Below are 9499 nucleotides of genomic sequence, written 5' to 3' on the forward strand. Positions count from 1 at the left end.
AATTCAAAATAAACAATCAGTGAATATAAAGTTTGGTGACTAGTCAGAGCCTAAAAACAATACATTTAAAAGGGTATTACATGTAAAATGAATTCGATTAGTCTCTAACTAGTGTAATGTGTAACTTGCATTATGGACTTTAATTAAAGAAATGCAATAACACAGAATGTAACTGTGGATACGTACATGGACATTGACCTGAAAGGGGTCGAGCAAGTGCGGTTTACCCCGACCCTCGTGTAGTATCACCAATCTACATTCACAGTAGACAAAGCACAGTCCGGAAAAGAGGAAGAGGTCCCACCGTACCTGACCCTCCTAGATCACAAAGACCTAAATTCCGACCAGGAGAGAGTGTGTGTGTGTGTGGTCACCAGTCTAAAAATTGAAGGTAACTAATTTTAAAAAGGAAATCTAAAGTGGTTAGTCTTCCATGGGGGCACCTTTATATATAGTCAGGATCTGCCACTGGAAGTGACATAAAGTGTAAATTTAAAATATGTTTAGCAGGAGGTATGACCTACATTTTTGGAGAGGGAATGAATATTATTGTTTCGTTAGTTCAAAAATGTGTCGAGACTGTGAAGCATACAGGTAGTGATGAAAATTTAGTGTGTACAGTACTTAAGTGTAGTAAAATGTGTAAGTAATGGATGGGAGTATATAGAGCCTTGGTGGGACTAGTTAATTTAATAGGAAAGGCTAACTAAAGTGCATTTCACTATAAAATTTGTAGTCAATCACAACAGAATGAAGGAACAGAAATACAAGCTGTATGCTCATATATAGACAGAATCATATGAAGACATTATAACTATAGAGAAACAATGGAGTATTCAATCCATGTGAAACATTGGAGAAGTTACCGGTTTACATCAATGACATAGGTAAAAGAATGGTCAACAAATTGCTTACATTTGCTAATTATATTAAGGTATTGGGTGTTTCTGGCTGTGATTAAGATAAAGGTGATTTACAAAAGGATTTCGATTACTTATTGAGCTGGGCAAATAAATGGCACATGGGTTTGAATTATAACTAATGCAAGATAACGCATGTGAGGTATAATTTTAATTGTGAGTATAATTTTGATGGAAATAACCTTAACAGTGTTATGAAAGAAAACGATCTTGGTGTTTTGTAGGGCAAATAAGATCTTAAATTGCATTTACAGAAATGTGAATATAAGTCTAAAGAGGTTATAAATTTATTGTATAGGTCACTGGTTAGGCCTTATTTGGAGCAATGTGTTCAGTCTTGGGCTCCTTAGTTGGAAAATACATTGAACTGTTGGAAAGGGTCCTGAGGATGATAACTAGGAAGGAAATTTGTCATAAGTGAACAGGTTATGATCTCTGAAATGGTTTTCTTTCGAAAAAAAGAAGAGTTAGAGGGATCTGATTGAAGTGGTTAAGATTATTCAGGGAACTGATAGTGTTGATGTATCACCTTTTTTCGTGCTTAATGGTGTGACAATAAATATTATAAATTCTGGCAGGGTAGAAGTAATTTTCAGCTAAGACAGTATAATTTTACTAACAGCATGGTTGATGTTTGGAATGTGTTGCCTTTAAATGTGGAGAATGCAGTAAATTTAAGGGAAGTTTTTGATAAATATTTAAATAACAGAGGCGAGATTTGAGTGTGTTTTTATAACTTTAAAAATATACATTGCTTGCTTGTTTGTTTGAAGTTAAGAACAAAGCTACACTATGGGCTATCTGTGCTCTGCCCACTACGGGTATCGAAACATGGTTTCTAGCGTTATAAGTCCGTAGACATTCCGCTGTGCCACTGGGGGGAAATATGTAAATAAGTAGCGTTTAGTTTACTTTATGAAATGTAAATGAAAAAGTCATGCTAAAATAGCACAAAAACACATATGGCAACGTTGTTGAAAGCATAAGTGTATCAAAATTATAAAATCTATATGTACAGAAGGACCTGTTGGCAGTAAAGTGCTGTTTGAACCCTGAATTCCAGCTTGTAAGTTCGTAGCTTTGAGCTGGCCCACATGCAGACTGCTGCAAAATGAGAGAGACTTTTTTTTCTTCTTATTTTATAGTATAACAAGCTTAACTTACAAGAAAATGATGTATATTAATAGTCCCACAAATATTGTTTTTCTCAGTTATATGACAGCTCACTCTCCTTTCTGGTATGATGTGAAAAGTCTTTTGAAAGTATATCGAACTTACACGCTTAAAACTAATTCTGCTGGTATCTGCACGTAACCATCCCTAACTTTCAAATATATAATAGACAAGAGGGAAAGCACATAGTCAACAGCATCAACCACCAACTCTTGTCTGACCGATTAATGGAATTTTAATCCTCACTCCTACAATGTACCTACTGCCCCAAAGTGCGGAACGTCTGCGAGCCACGAATATCATTTTATAAATTATACAACCAATCTTAAATGTCATCTTTCGAAAATGATAATTACGTGATAAATAGAAAACAACGCCCCTTTTTCTATGACCACTAACTAATCACCAATCTTCAGTTAATACAGTAAAGGTATTTAAGTTATATTGTATTTTTGAATAAATTGAAAATGTGCATTGAGAGCTTCTGATCATATGAACTTTAGTGGTATGTGATCAGGATATTTGTTTCACAAATCATACTTGGTGTCATTTGAAAGCAATATATTTTTTTACCTAGTTATGGTTCAAAATTGTCAAAAAGATTAGTATTTTATAAAATATTTTCTGCCTTTGTGTTTGTATATATATATATATATATATATTTCTCTGTCTTTAAGTGTATCGTAAGTCAAAAATTCTCTCTCTCTGTAACTTTTGATTAGCTGCTACTTCTGAGGAGAGAAGGGAGTCGAACAAAATACTTGCATATTGTTTGTTGTGTGAAAGGTTTTACTTGGAATGTTTCAAAACAAAATCTAATAGTAATCCACTAAATATAGACGTGCTGACGTCACTCCTAATATCTTGGAGAATGTAATATCATTTTCTTTAACATAGTAAATTAATTAACGTTATGTTATGTTTTTAATTATAAAGTTTATTGGGTTTTTTCGTTATCTACGTGTAAAGCACTTCGTTAATCAAATTTTAAATCAAATTTTTTATTATTACTTCCTCAAGATAAGCACATGCTTTGAACCTAATTGTCTTCTCCAATAATCGCTAACAATATATGGGAATATAAGAAAACTTATTTTAAAATATACAAAACATCAAAGTCTAAAAACATTCAGATGTTTGTTTGAAGTTAAGCACACCACGGGTATCGAAACCCACATTCTAGCGTTGTAAGTCCGCAGACATACCGCTGTGCCACTGGGGGCAAAAACATTCAGAAACGACTGTCCCACTTCTCTTTGTCATATATTTGTATTAATGTAAATATAATCACGACCTATGTCCCCAGAATATAAGTTTATTAGCTCAATATTTCGTTATTACAGCTTTGTCAGGAGCTATTGATATCCTACAAGTTCACTAATCCAGTTACATTCTGGAGATATAGGTCGAAATTTTATTTACGTTTATAGACATATCTCATAATAAACTCCAGTTTGCGTTAAACAAAGTTAAGAATAATAATCTATTTATTTTCCGTTTTTCTGAATTCCTGACCATGTTGGTATTTATGGGAATGAGTTTGCTGATACTGCAGCTAAATGTATCTGCTCTGGCGTTGTCACAGCCCTTCCTGTCCCTTATGTTGACTGTAGACCTGTCAACAAGGCACGGCTTCATGTCAGTTGATTTGAAGTGGGCAACTTCATAACAAAGTTTTCCAGATTAAGTCTATTGTCGTTATTTAACCATTTGGTTTCCATAGGGATCGGATGGAGGAATTTCTCTTGTCTAGGCTACGCATTGGCCACTGTTTCGTAACTCATCGTTTTGTTCTAAAAGGGATAGATCCGCCAACGTGTGGCATTTGTGACACTCAAGTTACAATTGCCCACATTTTACTTTCGTGCCGTCGCTACGATTGCCAGCAGCGGCACCATTTTAGACATTGTTTGTTCTCGGGATTTACCTTCAACGTTGGACAGTGTTTTTAGCGATAGGGACACTTGTCCCGATTGATCGTGTTTTTATCTTTTTACGAGTCATTTGTCTTCTTCACTGTATTTAATTTTTCACCTGATTTATGGGCATTGTTTAGCTGTTACATTATTTTATTTTTACCGGTTGTTTTGCATTATTAAACTTCAACCAACCAACCATCCTACTCTAAAACATTCAAAGAACATGATCTGTTGGGCCAGGTGTAGCCTAATTGTTAGCTTGTTGGATTAAGACTTGCAACCAGTTACCGCAAAAAAAGAGAGAGAGAGGGGATAAAGCGTTCCATATTTTGGGGCAGCGGTTGTGTTATAAAAATGACGATAATATCCAACTATTCGATTAAAGTAGTCCAAGCGTTGGCAGTGGGTGCTGTTATATTTATCTGCCTTCTTTCTAGTCTATTAGTTCAAAAGAAGTGAAGGCTGATGCAGATAGCTTTTGTGCAGCTCTGCGCAAATATCCGAAACATCAAACTAAGCTGAACCAGTTTTTCAAGCGTGATTTTTTGCTAGCTCTTTCGGCCCTGAACGTGCGCAGTGTTTCAATTATCAACTCTTCAGAAGCTTAGTTTTTTTTGTTTTTCTCTATCACAAACAGCAAAGAGTGTCCCATGCAATATTTTTAGTTATTATACGTCTAATCTTACAATATTATTTAGGAAAACGAATACCTGTCCCTCAGAGCTGCATTTAGCTGAGCCATTTTTTTCCTCAGGGTCAGCTCTACGTAGATCCATACCGAGAACGTGCAAATATTGAATGTTGTTTACAAGGGAGTTTCGTAAACAACTTTTCAAATACGAATTCGATTGCCCAAGGCTTGAAATACCACAACACTATATATTTGTTGAATTTCGACACGTTCTACAATAACAATAACGTTTGGTAAAAATGCTTGTTCGTCCACTGCATATGAATATAAAGAAGAAGAAGAAAAATCAGTTATATGTATAGGTGTAAAGCCTACTAAGGGCGACTCTTATAGATGGATGTTAATTTCTGTGTGCACGAGTTGTTAAAAATTAATAAAACACTTTTCTATTGCAAATTTTTAAATCATAATTTTCATGTAATGCAGTAGCATCAAAATTATTTTTCAAACTTAAATTTTCAGATCATTTTTTATGCTAATAAAAATGTTACATCGTTATATTTTAAAGAAAATGCTCAGGAAATAAGCATATTTCGTTTATATATGAGTTTCGAGTGCAAAAAAGATGATTGACTAATTCAAACTTTTCAATAGACATTTTATAAAGTCGTTCCGCTGTTAACAAGTGCATAAACAGTAATGATTGATTTAAATCTTTGGTGATAGGGTGAGTACTCACAGTATCAAAACTGCAAGAGATGGTTTTTTAGTTTTAAGAGAACTTTTAGAAGGAGCATGTCATGATGGCCAAAGCCGATTTTATGTGGTTAAATAAGTATGAGAATTAAGTGAATAACACAACTCTCTATCCTTTGTCAAATTTCGACACTTTCTACTAGTATATTACTAAAACAATGGATTTAAAAAGCGTATATTTTTAAAGCCTTTGGTTTTTATCGTGGCACCTTACACGTGAGGTTTGTCAAAATGAGGGGAGGCCAAGTAATAGCATAAGGAAGAACTGGCGAGTGAATTTTTCTGCCCCTTGTATGTGATTAAAAAAATGATGGCCTAAAATTCACTTTCCAGGTTAATTCTTTATAGCCTCTCCTCATAAAAAGTGCTTTAAAAACAATTGCGACGTTTTTGTGCGTTAAAAATAAAATAATATGCGTGTTTCGTTATGGTAAGTAGAGCTGTACACATGACTCATACTAGGTTCGTGAAACGATGTTGTGTGACCACATTTTAAACATGTGACTGTTTAATATTAAACATAAAATACACATTTCCACATGTATAGAGATGTTTAGCCTGTTGTGGAACCTATTTTTAACACCTGTGATTGTTTCCAACAGTATTAGGTTATGCAAAGGGGGGGGGGGGAGAAGTGTACTTTTTATTGTACATGGTTTTATTGTTATATTAGTACAAGATAAAAACCTCTTTTATATAGAACCAAAACAATTTTCTGATTCTGTGAAAATTTATTCATTCAGGGACTTGAGATTATAGCAATATTTTATAAACAAATGATTACTAGTGCAGTTCTAAGATAAAAAAAATCGCGTGAGACTAAAATATTAATTTAAGTTTTACTAGAAGTAAAAGTGTGACATGTTTTATCAATTTGATGTTAATATTTTCCTTTGTAGAAGTACAATATTGGTAAGAAGCTTAAATAATGTTCTAAGTAACACAAGTTCGCAGAATGATCGAGTTTACCAGCTTTAGAAATTAACAGGTTTTTAGATATGGGGTCTTTAGTGAGTTTTAATAATCACCTACACTATTTAACTCACCAAACGGATCCTCCTGGTTGAAAGAAGTTCATTGATTCCAAAAGTCACGTAAATCAGCTTTTAGGGTCAGTATCTGATCAAAACTTCTTAGCTTAATGCCTTTTTAAATTGATCGTTCTATTCAAAACCTTCACTTTGTCTTGTTTATTTTCCTTCCATTGAATAATAAAATGTTCTACTGGCGCTGCATCGTCACGTGCATTGTTTCACTGAATGTGTAATTTCGTGAGACCGAACAGACCAGGACAATTTGATATGGCGAAACCGTTCCACCTCCCTGCCCCAGAACATGTACTGCTTGTTCAACAGTCCAGTCTGCTCGCAAAACTGTTCCAACATTGGGGTACCCCGCAGGTAGTGCAGATTCTCGGAATTATTATTTTTTTTATATAATTCAACAGCGTAACTAAAGTTTAGATGGACGTGGTAAGGATTGTCGCTATTACCTTAATTAATTAATTAGGAAGCACATTTTCACAATACTTTGACCAATATAAATACTATCTTAAACTTTCCGATTCAAAAATATCATAAAAGGCACAATCAACAACATCCCCAAATTATCACCAATTATGATGTTGGAACAGAAATCGAGCAAACTGGGTCTTCATGAAAAGGCTAAAACCTGCTCCAAGCGGAATCTGTGCGATCTTGTTCACCTTACTGAATCTTTTAAGTTGAGTAAGTAGACGTTGTATTGTAGTGTAGTTTATTGTTACTTTTTTTTTTATTATTTTACAAATTTCGAGTCCTCACGGCGGACACAGCAGATAGCCCAAAGCAGCTTTGCTCTAAAACAAGCAACAACAAACCCTGTAGTTAGTTTTTTCAAGAAAAAGAAACAAAGGGAAATATATCAATTATTTCTGTATAATCTCTCAAGAAAGGTAATTTTTGCGCACTGCAGCGATTACTTTTGGACTTCAGCAGGTCATTTAGAATGATTTACGAAATCGAGTTTTTGGTAATAAATCTGATACAAATATTTATATATATAAAAATGGATAAATATTAAAGGTACATTATAGTTACGAATGCAAAAATATTATACATGAGAAAATATCTATTGTAGTTATAATTGTAAAAATATACTTGAGAAAATATCTTTTATAGTTATGAATGTAAAAATAGTATACATGAGAAAGTATATATTCTAGTTATAATTGTAAAAATATACTTGAGAAAATATCTTTTATAGTTATGAATGTAAAAATATTATACATGAGAAAGTATATATTCTAGTTATAATTGTAAAAATATACTTGAGAAAATATCTTTTATAGTTATGAATGTAACAATATTATACATGAGAAAATATCTATTGTAGTTACGATTGTAAAAGAAATGTATATTTGGGTTAACATTGATCACAAGATATTTGGTTTCAATATACATCTGCTGCAGCTTGTATTTAAAACATTTCTTGAGTGAGTGCTATCCATCAGGCTTAAATAATAAATATACTTCACTCGGGTAATTAGAGGAAATGTCCTTATTACTCAACGAACCATGTTAATAACAACAGATTTCAATAATCAAATTGCTACATAAAATTCTTTAAAAACTTCTTCTGGGTATGATACTGCAAAAATATTGGAAACAAAACCTTGACCTGTAAAACGTTGGGCCTACCTGGAGGTCAAAACCTCTGTAATTTACAAAATATGTAATTTAATGTTGTCCATTAATTTCTGCAATAAAACTCATTACTCTGAGATATTATTTATGTTTGAACAAGTTTCAAGTAGTATGTATTGCAAAAAAGCCTGTTTTAACAAACAATGTTGCAATGCAACTAAAAAAAGAATTCAGCAGTAATAACCTTCTTTTATAACAACACTGACAGTGCACAAATTGGTGAAATGAACTAAAATTACTTTTACTAATTTTCTTATTTTGAATTCCTTTTTGAACTGTTACATTAACATATAGCATTACATAAAATAACTATTTGTCATAATTATTCATGTGCTCCACTAATGTAAATTTGAAACTATGTTTATGTATAAAACGTTCAGAGTAACACAGCCTTTCTGTAGTTCATGTGTCATACATTCTCAACTGTGGTGAATTCAAAGTGTATGGTTGTCAACCTCATTTTCTTACAAAAATTTTTTATAACACTAAGAATGGATTTTCAGTAATGATACCCTAATCTTGTTTTTTTTCTTCTCAACCACTATTCTTTGTTATTTTTTAAAATCAAATAGATAAAGACATCTAGGATTTTTTTACACCGACAAAGGTTGTCTTGAACAACATAAAAGCTTCTATTATCTAGCTTTCTCATCAGTATTGTATGATTAGTAAAAAGAAACAAACAAACAATATTTTGGTACAGCACTAAAGAGTTTGCTGTAGTAATCGTTTTTCAACTTGGATGAAAGTATTTTATTGAATATTTACATTTTCTGCAAAATAAAAATGATAATAATTTAACATTTCATAAAGAATAACTTTTATACTAATTTAATTATTACAGGAATTACATAAGATTTGATTATGTACACCTGTGAAAGGATTGATTAAAACATGCATGAACCTTCATATAAATACTGAAATGTAATTACATTGGCACTACATTAGTAATTTTTTAAAAAAGGAATTGAATTACTAGTTATTTTAAATGATTAAAAACACAAAGATGATAAATTATTAAAATTTTGTTAAGTTCTTAAACTACCCAGTACTCTCAAAATATTCATAGGTACTCTTAACTGACCACAAGAGGGCAAGAAGTTACCAGCTATTAGCTGAAATGGGTGTTTTTTGATTTATCAAAGTATATATTCACAACTTTTAAAATTATGCTCTTTTGCATGAACATTAAAAGTGCTCCATCACCTGCCTAACAGTCTATAAGTTACTGGGTTTATACAGAAAAATGTATTTAGATTTTGCAAATTAAATAATATATACTTATGTAATGGACACTCCAGAATGTCTTTAGTAAAACTTTTAAAATAATATCATTGGACTGAGGACATAGATGAGTTTCATGTTAGTTATTATAACAAATTTCAGAACGAACATAGATGACACCCGAATTTCTCA

This window comes from Limulus polyphemus, unplaced genomic scaffold (assembly GCF_000517525.1).
Source record: "Limulus polyphemus unplaced genomic scaffold, Limulus_polyphemus-2.1.2 Scaffold1369, whole genome shotgun sequence".
In the NCBI taxonomy this organism is placed as follows: domain Eukaryota; kingdom Metazoa; phylum Arthropoda; class Merostomata; order Xiphosura; family Limulidae; genus Limulus; species Limulus polyphemus.